Consider the following 16,349-nt stretch of genomic DNA (forward strand, 5'->3'; position numbering starts at 1 on the left):
TTTAATTTACTGTTTACACATTTTGTTCTTTTCTATTTGTTTTAGTTTTAAATTATTTTATTATATTTAAAATATTTAATTTGAAAGGCTTTTGTACCTTTCCTTTGTTAGACAATTTTATTTTGCCTTTGCCATCTTCAATATAAGGTATGTTATTGTGCTATGATTCCTCCATTTTTTGAAGTTTCAAATTATAATAATTAGTGTTTACATTCTTCTTGTTAAAATGTTTGAAATGAATAAAACTATTGAAATAAAAAAAAAAAAAGACCATACCCTTTTATGTAATGATCTTTACTTTGAATTTATATTAGTTCACACAAACACTCCATCCATGCTTTTGTTCTGGCCCTCCGGTCCAGTTTAAGAACCCATTGTGACCCTCGAATCAAAAAGTTTGCCCACCCCTGGGCTAGGCTCACACTCCACTCCACTGTCTTTCTCAGAGAGCTCTATAGGGATGCTTGTAAACAATGCATGAAGTAATGTATATTTTGATAACTTATGCCACCTTTTCTGATTCTGCATGATGGCTTCGAATAATAAAGCTAATTTGAGGGCACTTTACCTGGTGAACCTGTGGGAGATGCTGGTTTCCTTGTTTATATCCCTGAGATCTGATATTGTTTCCCAATAATTTTTAACTTGTAAATAAGATAGGAATTGTTTTTGAAGAAACAAACAAACAAAAAAGGCCCACCTGGAACCTAAAAGCTTCTTTTTCATTAGAAGAAATGTCAAAGTTCTCCAAAGCAAGACAAAGTAGAACTGAAGTACAAGTTTAGACAATGTTCTCCACATGAAGAGATACATTTCTAAATAAATTGTGAATTTTTGGTTTAGTTTCCTTCTCTTCTGGCACTCACACCACTACTTTAAAGTTCTGTAATGAGATATTTTGGAGAGGTAGAGTTCAAGAAGAATAGATCTTTCATTAGCCAGATAATCAAATGTGGCACATGCTAGGATGATGGGTACTGAGCTTTCCATTACAGCTTCTACACAAAGGTTGGGGAACATCTGGCTCGCGGGCCATATAAAATGGGGGAAGTCATTTGGAGTGGCCCTGCCAAAGCATTAGGGGTGTGTTAATTAAGTGTTTGACCAAATATAGCAGGCTAATTTTTAAGTTGACAATTTTGTATGGCCAGAGAATGATGTGATAAATATCCAAATGGCCCTTGGCAGAAAAAAGGTCCCCCATCTCTGTCATTATTGTTAGTATAATTAAGGTCCATGGGAGAAGCATAGCCCCTGCCTCCCAAAGTATTCTCACCATCAACAATTGTAATGATTCCACTAAGAAGTTGTAAATCTGCCTAATGTTATTTGGCAAATGCACACTGGCAAGTATCTTAGATGTCTCTTGTCAAAATAAAAAGCCTTCAATGAATACAACAAAATATACAATACGCAAGAAAATATCTCAGAGAGAAAGATTCATACCTAGTGCAGGTTCTTAGAAATCTAGCCACACCGAAGGAGTAGGAGGCATGGAGGAGGAGAAATTGAACACTTGTAAACAAATTTGGTCACTCGCTATGAATTCATACAATTGCTTTACTTTGTTTCCTGCCTGTACTGCATATAAACAATAATTATGGTGGATCTGTTTTCTCTCTTCAGAGTCACATTTTGTATTTGGTATTAATAAACCACTTAAGTGATTTTTTAAAATTAACAAATCAGAAATCAAAATATTGGCTGCATATGAAGAACTATATTAATATCAGTGGTAAAATGGTCATAAAGTTTTCTCTTTGAACATTTTCTTTTAGTAGATGAGCATACTGGGCCCGGCAAGGTGCTATGCACGGCTGGTTCCAGGTTACCGAATGCACACCGAAGAGCTCGAGGAGAGCTGGACTTACATTGCACTCATCCAACTGTCTTTGCTGTGGGTTTTCTCACTATGTGAGGCTTCACAGTATAATCCTATGTACAAATTTCAACTTTCAAGTAAAAACTAGAGAAATTTTGTTGCAGCTGTCCCAGATAAAACAGACAAACTGGATGGATTTGAAAGGAACAAAAGTACATCACATTACCTGTGAATTTGTGGCAGATTAACTTCATTTCTCTTGGTCACAGTAATGAATCCTCCCACTTAACTTCACACTTGGGCAATTGCCCACAAGCATCACAACACTGAACAGAACAGTGGGAAGGAAACTTGAGCAGAGGATATTGCCTTTTCTGACTGATTAAAAGTGGAGCCATACAACGGGTGTTGAAGGGAATGAATGGGTCCGGTGCACATTCATGTCCTAGAACACTGTAAACCGCTCTCAGCCAGGTATTTTCAAAGCTTGACTCAAGAATGTAGAGACTAGAGAAATGTTGATCTTGTATTTAAGAATAAGAAACAAGAGGATTGCTATGTATTTAGAGCACAGTAGGCACTTAACATATTTGTTGATTTAATTTAAAAACAGTTTATGAGATTATGACTTTTTATTGTTATAGAAAGTTTTTATTTCATTAGTCTGTATATTTTTAATTTCTATCATTTATAATAAATAAAATATTTTAATTATAGGAAAATTGTAAAAACATAACAAAATAAAAAGAAAAGATGTCTCATAAACCTATTATCCAGAGATAACCATTGTTAACGTTTTGTTCCATCTCTTTTCTGGGCTCTGTTATCTTTTAGCACCAAACTGTTTTTTAAATAATTGTAAATGCATTTTATTTTTGCAGATCTCATAGGAGAACAGTTGGAGAATCAATGCAAGTTCTTCAACATTGTTTCTCTTCTTCAAAAATGTCTAATTATTCTCATTATAAATTTTTTTGTTTTTCAGAAACGTTTGTAATATTTTTATTTTTCAGAAACATTTGTAATAATTTTCCTAAGTTCCCAAATAATGACATTAGGATGGGGTCAAATAAATTAATTGAAGGATAAGTGAATTTTTATACTATAGAACCATTTCATCAGGGGATGTGTTATGGAAACTAAATATGTAGCTGTTGGTTGGTCCATATTTGTAAAGGTTGTTCTATAAGGAAAAAATACCCACACAGTTCGCATGCATTTTGTCACTTATTCATTGATTTTATTCATATATTTTATTTACTCTGACATATATACACTGAGTGGCCAGATTATTATGATCTCTGAACACATAATAATCTTGCCCCTCAGTGTGTGTATGTGTGTGTGTGTGTGTGTATATATATATATATATAGATATATATATATACACATATATATATACACATATATATATATATATGTGTGTGTGTGTGTGTATATATATCTATATATATATATATACACTAGAGGCCCGTTGCATGAAGAGATTTGTGCAACAGGCCTTTCTTCCCTTGGCTTCCAGCACCGGTTTTCCTCCAGCACCCGGGACCCAGGCCTTCACTCCGGCCAGAGTCTGCCTTCTTCATCTTTGCTGCAGACTCTGGCCGGAGTCTGCCATCTTCGTCTTCGCTGCAGCACTCTGCTCTTGTAGATCCCTTCGCCCCCTGCCCTCCCTCTCATAGCAGGCATCCTGCCCCACCTGCCCACTCAGCACCTAGAGCAGCTGGCCAGCCGCCATTTTTGGCCTTCACTCTGATTGGCTGTGGGCATAGCAGAGGTATGGTCAATTTACATGTCTGTCTATTATTAGGTAAGATATTAGAGGCCGGTTCATAAATTCGTGCATGGGTGGGGTCCAGCCAGCCTGGCCAGGGGGAAGGGACATGGGCGGATGGCTGGCCTACCAGCTGGTCAAACTCCTAGTCAAGGGGATAATTTGCATATTAGCCTTTTATTACATAGGATATACACTGAGTGGCCAGATTATTATGCATTCAGAGATCATAATAATCTGGCCACTCAGTGTATGTATGTATATGTATATGTATATGTATGTATGTATGTATGTGTATATATGTAGATATAAACTTTTGCTTCCAAGCTAACTTGTTCATATAATGACCAAAACTCCCGCTGGTTGGGCACGTTCTGACAGACCAACAGAAGAATGTGTCTGTGTTGGACTTGATCCCACCCACAGGGTATATGCCATTATAACATTCCACTAATACTCAGCTATTTTTGCCAGCATGTTGATTAAGAAGCACCAAGTCACACATTAGAGATTCATGCTAGCTTTTAAGTTACCAAAAGCTTGTATCACCACAAAAGTGATAAGAGAATCAGTATCTTATAGTTTTTCTACTATGATGTTTAATGCATCTATTGGATGTATAAACATTTAGGTCACATTTAGTCAATCAGTAGTAAAATAAGAGAAAGATGCATCAAAGGTTATTAATAAGATAATGGACAAACTATAAACGCATGTTCTTTGGAGCATGGAGATGTAAATACCATACTCCACAACAAACCATACCATTACAACAGCGTGCTCACTCTACATTTGCTTGGTTCCAAGTCTAGCTGCTAAGAAATCCAGTCTAAATTAAGTATTTTATCAATTCCTTTTGATTAAGCCATGTGTTTATTCCTCCTTTTATGTGTTATTGAAAGAAAAATATCTCAAAGCTTGCATAGATAACTAAGAGGAAATTTAATACTTATAACTAAAAACATACTTTCTTTCCCAACTGTGACAGCTTTTAACTGTCTGCCCTTATAGCACCCTCTTCTTGCCATCTGCCCTATAGTTGTAGATAAATATTGCACCTGGCTTAAAATATACTCAAGAGTGTGTTATTTCTAAACTGGGGCACTAATAAGAACAAAATACATGGATCTTTAGTCCCCAACTCTGATGATTCTAACAATTTTTTTTGTTTAATTTTTATTTGTTTAAATGAGAACTAGAAGAATGTCATTAAAAAGAAATCTGGCTTTATTTATTTATTTATTTATTTATTTATTTATTTTACTAAGCAGAATTGTTCTTTTAATTAGCTGTAAAGAAATAATATGAGGTCAGTTCTGCTACTGGTAGAATTTCAAGCTTCAGAGAATTTCTAGAATTGGCTGCTGCCTTTTCAACAGGATAAGGATCCAAATTGAGCATCTCAGTCTGTAAGTTAAGATCAACAAAGAATATAGACATTTTAGAGTAAAAATAGACCCAGTTTCTTCTTGCTGAGCTTTTACTCTATATTTCATTGGCCTGGGGACCAACCAGAGCATTTTTCTAAATACAGTACAAACACAGGATGGAAGTAGCAAGAACAGCCTTTTTAATATTTTCTTCCAGTTTCCATATGGATTCTCCCAAATATATCTCTGCTTATTTGTTTGCCTGGCCATTGGTGAGGTAGAGGATACTTCTGATTGGTAACTTTGGTGATTAAGACTGAGCATTCTTAAATAAGTTTAGCCCTTTTTATTGGGAGGAGTTACCCTCCAAAAAGAAATCTTTTTGCTGCTTCTTCAGGGACAGGCTCTTCTATGGGCATTGGGTGTCCTCTCTCCTTTGATAAATCTACCTCCTCCTGTGGTTCAAGTAAATGGCCCATTTGACTTTCACACCATAATGCTTCTTCCTTAGCCTTTTAGAGAATAAAACTGATATTTAATCCCTTAGCTGGTTTACTCTTTCTTCTTCTCAACATTTTCAGAATCCAGAAAGGGAAGAAGAAAGAGGAACCCTGACTACATATTTTTGGACTCCAACAACACATGTGCCTGCCCTGTGTCATGTGTAGTTGAGTCAGCTCTCAACCTGGCAACCCTATGAATGAGTGAAGTCCAGACCAGGCATTAAAAACTAAGATCAAGGGTTAGTATGAGGGCATTATGGAATGTGCCCCTGAGCAAGCAAGCACGTATATGCTAAATTCACAGTGGTCATATTTTCCTCCTGTACTCTTTTTAGTCTCATTTCCCAAAATCTCAGCAGTTAGAAATTTTGTCACTATCCATGCAGCATGATTCCAACAGAAAATAAAGATTTTAGATAATTTATTTTCTAACCAGTTTATCTATCAGCTTAGGACCAGATAAGCACTGGAGAATGTTGAGAAACTATTTAGACCTATTGCCAAATATTAGAGTTTAGCTCTAATTTGAGATAAGCAGATTATAGAAATCATTATTTTGATCTAGAATTGGCTCTAATTGCTTCCTATGTCATGCATAATCATATAGTATTAATCAAAGCTTAAAAATCCAACAGAAATCCTCACACATGTTATTTTTAGAGATTCACATTTTTACCAAATTTTCATTGTGATCAACATCCTCTCAATTATTTCTTTTGTTTTTAATTATCTTAATTTGCCCTTTATACATGGACTTTTCAGGATTAGCCCTTTTATTAAAGGCATGTTTTTCTATATAAGTGAGTTTCTACCCATAGAAAATAATTTATTGGTTAAGTAGTTGGCCAGTAAAGTTAAAAAATAAACCATGGAAACAAGATCTGGGTTAAAAATAATCTACAAATAATCTAAGAAATTATGAAATAAACAATAACTCCTATTATAATAATAATTTTAGTAGAAATATTTCCATTATTCTTTCTTTAATTCAGACTTGTAACTAATTTATAATTTGTAAAATATTTATGCAAAGTCCAAATAAATGCATATAATTTTAAAAATTGCTATTTAGGAGGTCATAAAAATTTTATTACTTGACAGACTATGTTTTGGTATAAAAAGACTCAACATTCCAAGTGTGTCAATTATTTCTAAATGATTCTACCCGACCAGCATCGCTCAGTGGTTGAGCATCAACCTAGGAATCAGGAGGTCACTGGTTTGATTCTAGTCAAGGGCTCATACCTGGGTTGCGGGCTCGATCCCCAGTGGGGAGCATGCAGGAGGCAGCCAATGATTCTCTCTCATCATTGATATTTCTATCTCTCTCTCCCTCTCCCTTCCTCTCTGAAATCAATAAAATAAAAATATATTTAAAAATTTTATTCTAGAAATGTATGTAATTCAAACAAAAATACTAGGTTTTCTTGTTTGTTTGTTTATAATTGGAAAGCAATCCTGAATTTTATATGAAAATAAGAAAATATAACTTAGAAATTAATATATCAAAATATAATTCATAACTATAATAATTAAGAAAATGTAATACTAGTATATAAATAGACCAACTAATTAGTGCAACTAGAACATCTGGAAGTAATGCCTTCAAATATGTTGGATTTTCATAAAAATGATATAGATAATTTACTGTTTTGTATTGATATAATTTTGTAGCTATTCTGGAAAAACTAGTTATTATCTCATCTCTAAAACCAAAATAAATTTTAGGTAAATTTTAGAGTTTAATAAACAAAAATAACAAGAAAAAAACAATAGTAAGAGAAACAAAGTATATGTGTATCTAGCTTATAGCAAGTAAGGTATAAATGAAAGGTGTTCAACCTTTTAATAAAAGTAATTTAAAAAAACTATCATGAGATTTTTTTTTAACCTATTACATAGACAAAGCTCAAAATGCTTACCATTTAGGGTGAAAGTGGAGAAAATATACTCATAAAATGAAGACGAGAATGTAACTTGGTCCAACATAATGGAGAACAATGACTAAACATATCAATATTAAAAATGCACATATTCTTTAATCTATAATTCCTTGTCTCATGCTATATCCTACAGATAGAGAATATATATAACAAACAACATTTGAATAATATTACTCATTGTCATCTTGATTATAATATCAAAACACAACATATGCTAAAAGTGGGGCTTTGTGATGTTTTTATGGTGTGACTAACTTCTAAAACTCTGTTTTCCAGATTAAATTAAATACATTATACAGTTGAGAATTAGCAAATGAATAATGTGCTTTAATATTTTAATTTTTTACGTTGGTGTAGAAGCATAGTGTTTCATTATATCTGTGATAATTGAGATGCTTACAACCCCCTGACTCTTCCCAAACCAGTTTTACTTCACAGACTTCTCTTGCATAAAGAGTACCTATTCCCACGATCTAAAGAAAGTTGGCTTCTGTTGAATTATATCTTCTGGAAAGGTGAATACCCGGAGTTATTTACATGTTGAGAATCCAAAGGTATTTACATGTTGACAACACAAAATATTTTTTTATGGAATGTAAGTCCTACAGAATGCCTTGAACAAAAAGGGTTTCAGAATGCAATGAAGTGTGAGATCTATTGCATAGATCTCCTCTTGAAGTTTAATTGAGTACATTTACATATTAAAAGTTCTGAGTAGTTCTGTAATTAAAAAATAAAAACAAATGCAATTGTGTTGAGTTTAATCTCTCCTAAAGTTATCTTGTTACAGAACCTTTTTTTTTCCTGGTAAAAACAAATTTAACAATCTGTGTAATATGCTCTTTGGAAAACCTGCTTAATCTGTCAGATTTTCAGAGTTGTGAGGAAATAATAAATATGATGAAGAATGTGTGGATACAGAAGCATTCATGTTTAAGCCCTCAGCAGGAATCAGTGACCTTGGGATGGGAAGGGAATCAGGGGAGAAGAACCCAGCATGGAAAGGATCTAAGCAAACCATGCCATACGCAGAACAGAGAAAGTGGAAACACACTAATTTCTAACTGAACATTTTATCTACTTACCTCGTTTAATATTGCAAAACCTATGAAGACAATAGACACATAGGAATAGTAGGCAAAATCCTTTAGGTTAGTCAAAGAGTCTTCAAAAGGCTTTGTAAGAGAACTTTCAACTCTCCCACACAGCTGTGCGGATGCTAATCCAGTGCTGAGTTTATGCTTAGGCTGGAGTACTGCATTCTTTTTTCTTTTTTAAAATCTACTTCTTTATTTTAAAATATATATTTTTTATTGATTTTTTACAGAGAGGAAGAGAGAGGGATAGAGAGTTAGAAACATCGATGAGAGAGAAACATCGATCAGCTGCCTCCTGCACACCTCCTATTGGGGATGTGCCCACAACCATGGTACATGCCCTTGACTGGAATCGAACCTGGGACCCTTCAGTGTGCAGGCCGACTCTCTATCCACTGAGCAAAACCACCTAGGGCTTAAATATACTTCTTAAGGATTATGGAATCACAGCCTGTCAGGGTTGGGAGGAGCAGTAAGGATTATCAAATGTAATGCCTCATTTTTATAAAATCAAGAAATGAAAGGAAAACAAGGAATAGTTGTCCCAGGGCACCCAACAAGTTACTGTTGGAGCCACAACTGATAAAGAATGCCAAATCTGACATCAGAAAACCATGGATTCAAATACTATAAGGCTTGCCTCTTATTAGCCACCTAAGTTTAGTCAGGTTATTATTCACTCAGCTTCACATTTTTTTCCTCAAAAATTTTTCAAAGCAATGAATGAGATAGCATGGGTAAATGGATAGTACATCCTTGGCAGATAGTGACAATAAATGGCAGCTAGTAGTAGTGGTAATTATTATAACAGTGGCATCAAAGAAGATAGGAAAGTATATAAATTGCAAGTTCAAGCTGAAAGGCTAGGAGATCCTTTATCTGTATTTTATCTCCTTGCATCATTTATTTGAGACTCCATTTGTATTAGTCAGAATTCTCCAGAGAACAGAACCAATGGATATATGTAATGCATCTATGTATGTATAATAATCTATGTCTATAAAAATAGGAACAGAGGGAGGAGAGGGCAAGACAGACAGCAAGAAAGACAGAAAGATAGAGAGAGAAAGAGAGAGAGAGATGATAAGGAATTGTCTCCCAAGATGGAGGCTGACAAGTCCCAAGGTCCTCACAGTGAGCTGACAGGGTGGAGACCCAGGAGGGTCAACATGTATTTCCAAATTGAGTCTAAAGGCCTAAAGAACAGGATAATCAATGCTGTAGTTCTCATCTGAAGGCCAACAGGCATGAGACACAAAAAGAATCTGTATTTCAGTTCAAGTCCAAAGACAGGTAAAAGCAATGTCTTAGTCAAAGGCAGTCAAGCAGTATGGAATTCTCTCTTACTCTAAGAAGATTTAGCTCTTTTCTTCTATTCAGGCCTTCTTCTGGTTGGTTGAGGCCCACCCACTCTAGAGAAGGCAACATGCTTAACTCACTCTAAGAATTTAAATGTTAATCTCATCCAAAAATACCCTAACAGAAACAAACAGAATAATGGTTAATCAAATATCTGGTCATCCTATCTGTGGCCCAGGCACATTGGTGCATAAAGTTAACCATCACACAATCTCTTAATTTATAAGTTAACCATCACACAATCTCTTAATTCACAAAGAATCACAAAAAGTGCTTTATACACATACAGTCTTTCATTCACTCATCCTTTCATCCATCCATTCATTCATTTGCACATCACTTTACAAAATTTACTGACAATCTGTCACTATTGGTCATTGTTCTGACCCCTTAAATCAGTGTTTCAGAAACAAAATGGAAAAAGTAAAAAGGGCTTTTCAAGAATTTGACAATAACTTGAAATAATGAGGGAGAGGAATTTCTTGGTAGCATTTCTTAGGTATGCGATAAGGTATAGAAAATAATTACTGGGCATGATAAAAGCCTAAAATATCTTTTCATCTTTGCTCCTTTCTCTAAGGCAGGCTATATCACAAAGTCAATGAAATTCAATATAACACTATGTGTAAAAACAAATCTACTGTGCAGAATGCCTTTGAAGTGACCCCTGACTTCCATGTCACAGTCATTTTTATAGTGTTAATCCAACATATTCTCTCCCAGGGTGTTTCCCCTTGAACATTTATATATGGTGCATAATTAATAAGTGCAATTTTAATGATGCAAGACTTACTACAAGCTATGTAGATTTTAATATTTTGTGTCTGTGGATGGTTATTTTTTTTAGTTCACCTTGAATCTCATTAGACATGTGAATAATATTTTATTTGGTAAAATGAATGAAAGCATGTAAACCTGTTGTTAATAATAAAAACACTCCACTGGTTATAATGAGACAGTTCTTCAGTGATCACCATAGACTTACCATTAAAAAGTATTTGTATAATATGTTTCTTCAGTCTGTTGTTTAGTTTTCGCCTGAAGAGCTATATCATGTGCCATTATAGACATAATTTTAAGAAATACCAGTCTTGGTTATATTTAAGGAGATATTTTTTACCCCTAAAATATACATGCATCACCTTTCCTCCCAGCAGTAGAAGATTTTTAGTAATTCATCTATTCTAGAATCACATCAGGAAAAACTACCTTAATTTCCTATTGTTTTGGCTTACATTAATATAACTCATATCACTGTTCCATTTTACACTATTTCAATAACTTATCGAAGTTTATAATGGCCATGTCACTATTTGAACCAAGATTTATTGGGCCTTGGAGTCTCCCTGCCCTTCAAATTGAAGGAAGTGAGCCAGGCTCAGGGAGAGCCAAGGAGCTGGCAGTTAAGACTGGATTGAAAATCAGATATCCACAGAGCAGCTTAGAAGCTTAGGACTCAGACTCTGGAGAGAAAGGAGAAGTAAATAAGTCAACAGGAATTACATAGCATTATCCTCCTAGCAACACTGAAATGAAACTTCACCTTCACAGAGAATTCTCATTCTCAGGAGTATGAAGTCTGTACCACTATTTGTTAATGATACTATTTCAGCAATAGGATATTTCTCTGTTCTTTTCCAATCCCCATATGTAAATGGCCGTTTTTTTTTGTGTTGTTGTTGTTTTTTTACCTCTGCCTGATTAAAATAATAACTTGGGGTTTAGTACACTTAGAGTGTTCCATACTTTATAAGATAAAATCTCTATATTCTGCTGACAGTGAGTAAGCTTTAGTGATTTTAGCTGAGAAATCTATTAACATCTGCATTTATGTTGCTAATGACACTAAAGTGTGTAAAATGCATGATTATCAAAACTGAAGGGTTTTGATTGCCATGGGAGGGAAAGGTGGGGGAGGTGAAGGAAGGTATAGGGGGCATAAATGGTGATGGACAGACTTGACTTGGTGAACACACAATACAGTGTCCAGATGATGTGTTGTGGAACTGTGCACCTGAAATCCATATATTTGTGTTAACTAGTGTCACCCCAATAAATTCAATAAAAAGGAAAAAAGAAGAAGAGCATTGCTGCCTGCAATGAGGGTTTCCTAGACACAGCATTAAATTGCAAATGGAGCCTCCTCAAAGTGGTACCTGGCAGATAAGAGGACCTTAGAAGTGCCAGGTTGTTTTGACCCCATCATAATTAGGAGGTTTTTATCTGAAATTTAACTACTTAATGACATAGTGGAGTCAGGAATTTCAGCATGGAACTTCAGCTCCAGCTCCCCACTCATATTGTGTATTAAGAAAATTATTTCCTCTTCTGGACCCACTACGCTCACTTGTAAAATAAATGGTTTAAATTTCATGATCTCTAGTGACAGTTCCTTGATTGTGATGAGATTGCTCTTAGCATGGTTAAGTGCAAATAAAGGGTTTAATTACAGTAAGTTTATCCCCAAGCACTCTGTACATTACTTTCCCATTGTTTTTCATTAAAAAATAATATAAAACTTTTTTATATTAATCATATCAAGTTTTTTTCCCTCTAACTCACTTTATTTATTTTTTTTAATTTAATAAATCTTTATTGTTCAGATTATTACAATTGTTCCTCTTTTTTCCCCCATAGATCCCCTCCACCTGGTTCCCACCCCACCCTCTGCCCTTACCCACCTCCCCCACGGTCCTCAACCATAGGTATACGATTTTTGTCCAGTCTCTTCCCGCACCCCCACACCCCTTTCCCCCTGAGAATTGTCAGTCCACTCCCTTTCTATGCCCCTGATTCTATTATATTCACCAGTTTATTCTGTTCATTAGATTTTTTATTCACTTGATTTTTAGATTCACTTGTTGATAGATATGTATTTGTTGTTCATAATTTTTATCTTTACCTTTTTCCTCTTCTTCCTCTTCTTAAAGAATACCTTTCAGCATTTCATATTATACTGGTTTGGTGGTGATGAACTCCTTTAGCTTTTTCTTATCTGTGAAGCTCTTTATCTGCCCTTCAATTCTGAATGATAGCTTTGCTGGGTAGAGTAATCTTGGTTGTAGGTTCTTGCTATTCATCACTTTGAATATTTCTTGCCACTCCCGTCTGGCCTGCATAGTTTCTGTTGAGAAATCAGCTGACAGTCCTATGGGTACTCCCTTGTAGGTAACTAACTGTTTTTCTCTTGCTGCTTTTAATATTCTCTCTTTGTCTTTTGCTCTTGGCATTTTAACTATGATGTGTCTTAGTGTGGTCCTCTTTGGATTCCTTTTGTTTGGGGTTCTGTGTGCTTCCTGGACTTGTAAGTCTATTTCTTTCACCAGGTGGGGGAAGTTTTCAGTCATTATTTCTTCCAATAGGTTTTCAGTATCTTGCTCTGTCTTTTCTTCTGGCACCCCCATAATTCTGATGTTGGTAAGCTTGAAGTTGTCCCAGAGGCTCCTTACACTGTCTTCATATTTTTGGATTCTTTTTTCTTTTTGCTTTTCCAGTTGAGTGTTTTTTGCTTCTTTGCATTTCAAATATTTGACTTGATTCTTGCGATCCTCTAGTCTGCTGTTAGATCTCTGAATAATATATTTTATTTCAGTCAGTGTATGCTTAATTTCTAGTTGGTCCTTTCTCATATCCTCGAGGGTCTCGCTAAATTTATCGGCCTTTTCTAGAAAATTCTTGAAAAACCTTATAACTGTGGTTTTGAACTCTATATCCAGTCATTTGCTTTCCTCCATTTCTTTCATTTGTGACCTGTTTCTTTGTCTCTGCATTTTGGCTGCTTCCCTAAGTTGATAGAGTGGCTTTGTGTGCTGGGTGTCCTACAGGGCCCAGTGGCTCAGCCTCCCCAGTTACCTGAGGTGTACACTCTTTGTGCACCCCTTTGTGGGCTGTGTGCACAGTCTTGCTGTAGTTAAGCCTTGATTGTTGTTGGTATCACTGGGAGAAATTGACTTCCAGGCCAATTGGCTGTGAGGATCAGCTGTGTCTATGCTGGGTGAACTTCTGTGCTGGAGACACCCTTATGAGACAAGACTTGCAAAAGCCTCTGTGCTCAGCTTGGATGGGGCGGAGTCTCAGAGCGGAGCAGACAGCATTGGTTTCTTGTCAGCCCTGTACTAATAGGCCCCCGTGTCTCAGTGTTCCATGGTAATTGCTGCAAGCACCTCTGAGAGAAAGCTGCCCTTGAGTTCTGCCCACAGCCAGACAGTCCAGTTTCTCCCTGAATGAGTCTGGGTCTCGGAACTGGAGTTCAGTGCAGTTGGAAGCTTTTGTCTCCCTCCCCCTTGACAAAGCCAGCCGCGTACTCAGCTGCCTGTCCTCTCCACATATGCCCCTCGATACCTCTGCCTTCTGCAGTTCCTCTGAGTCTCAGTGTGCTTTTCTCTTTCCTGACAGTCCAGTGTCACCCCGTATGAGTCTGGGTCCCCAGAGTCTCACCCAGAACTGAAGTTCAGCACAGGTGGGAGCTTTTGTCTCCCTCCCGCTTGAGAAAGCCAGCCGCGTACTCAGTTGCCAGTCCTCTCAGCGCGAGTGTCTCAGTACCTCTGCCTCCTGCAGCTCCTCTGAGTCTCAGTGTGCTTTTCTCTTTCCTTCTAGTTGTAGAATTTCCACTCAGCCAGCCTTCCTGTGGTTCTGGATGATGTCCGTTTTGTCTTTAGTTGTAGTTTTGAAATTTTTGTGCAAGGCAGCAGTTTAGGTGTTTGCCTATGCTGTCATCTTGGTTTCTCCCATATCAAGTTTTAAAGATTAAATTCAAATTCTACCACCTCTATAAAATCATTGTTGTTCTTCAGAGTTTCTCCACATACATCCATATTTTTAAAAGGTATTATTTACATCAAGTCATATTCCTCCTTTTTAATGCATGATTCTGCAAGTTTGATAAGTACATACTATCATGTAATCACAAATACCATTAAGATATACACTTCCGTCACCCACAAAAATTCCCTAGTGCCACTCTCTAGTCAATACCACCTTCCACCCCAGTCCCTGGAAACCACCAATATGTTTTCTATACTTACAAGTTTGCAAAGACTTGAGAATGCCATATAAACAGAATCAACCAGTATGTAGCCATTTGAATCTGGCTTCATTGACTTGGGATAATGCATTTGAGACTCATCTAAATTACAGAATATACCCCTAGTTCATTATTATTTTCCTCTGACTGACTTCAAGATTTGTTCATCTTTGATTTTCATCAATTTGATTATTTTGTGACTAATGTGAGTTTTTCTGGGTTTTATTCAGTTTGATGTTCTCACAACATCAAATTCATGGCTTGGAATCTTTTCTCCTTTCTTCTCATAACTTCTGTTCTTTTTTTAGAGCACAGCATTAAGTGGAAGGGAAGCCTTAGTGAAATTTGCTTTTTGTTCTTTGTTCCCTTCCCCAGCCAGCTTTAATAAATGTCTGGATCAGGAAGTTAAGATGGTATTAAGTGAATATATTGTGGTTTGGGAATTACTTGTGCCCTTCAGAATTCTATGTTCTTAGCACCACTGGAACCTGGCAGGAAATACACAATTTAAAAAAATAATTTAAAAATAGTTGAGAAAAGTGAATAAACACTGGCATTGCAGAAGAAACCAGTAATGCTGACAATCAATAGCATTGTAACACAATCAAAGTAAATTTTCTAAATCACAATATACTTTAGGGCTCTCAAAGTATATTGTCATTTTTGGCACTATCTGAATAGAACAGGAATCTAATGATAATTCTAATTATTGATTAAGGTTAATGTGGAGGGCAAAGCAATCTTTAGTAGTTAAACTATTGAGTTGTGTACTAGAAACCAATAATCTCTTTCGTATAGGGCTTTATAATACAAATAGCATTTCAACCTCACAACAGCATTTTCAGATAAATGATGTAATTTTTAACCCTTTACACCTTTGTTCACTTGGTAGAATTTGGGTTAGGGGACAGCAATCTTTATCTCAGTCACAGAGTGCAATCGGAACTTACCTGGTTTAGCATACAAGGTCAGAAACTATCTTTTGTCCCTTAGCTAAGTATCCATTGCTCCTGGGATAGCTCTAGGGTTCTCAAATTCTTCATTAGGTTATAGTCTTTAATTCCCATGAAAAAATGTAGCCTATAATGACTAGTGTTCCACAGAGATCTCTGCCTGAGCCCAGACACTGGGCTGCACTCCTGGCACCATGCTGATCTCTGTCCAGTTTGCTCTTCCAGGTACCAGGATCCTGCTTTCCATGAGCAGCCTCCTCCCTTGTGCTCCCCAGGTTTATAATGGAGTGATATTCATAATGAGGTGACCAACCAATACCACAATGCTGAATATGGAAAATAAAACCCAGATGAATTCACAGAATTTCTCAGGTTATACAGTTAAACAGGAGAGATGTAGAAATTGTAGTCAGATCTACTGACTGCAAATCTAAACTCCAGTGGGGCTTTTGTAATATTCTGTTTTAATTTTCAGTAGTGAAGCACTTAATTGCATAAACTATAT

This window comes from Plecotus auritus (genome assembly GCF_963455305.1).
Source record: "Plecotus auritus genome assembly, chromosome: 8".
In the NCBI taxonomy this organism is placed as follows: domain Eukaryota; kingdom Metazoa; phylum Chordata; class Mammalia; order Chiroptera; family Vespertilionidae; genus Plecotus; species Plecotus auritus.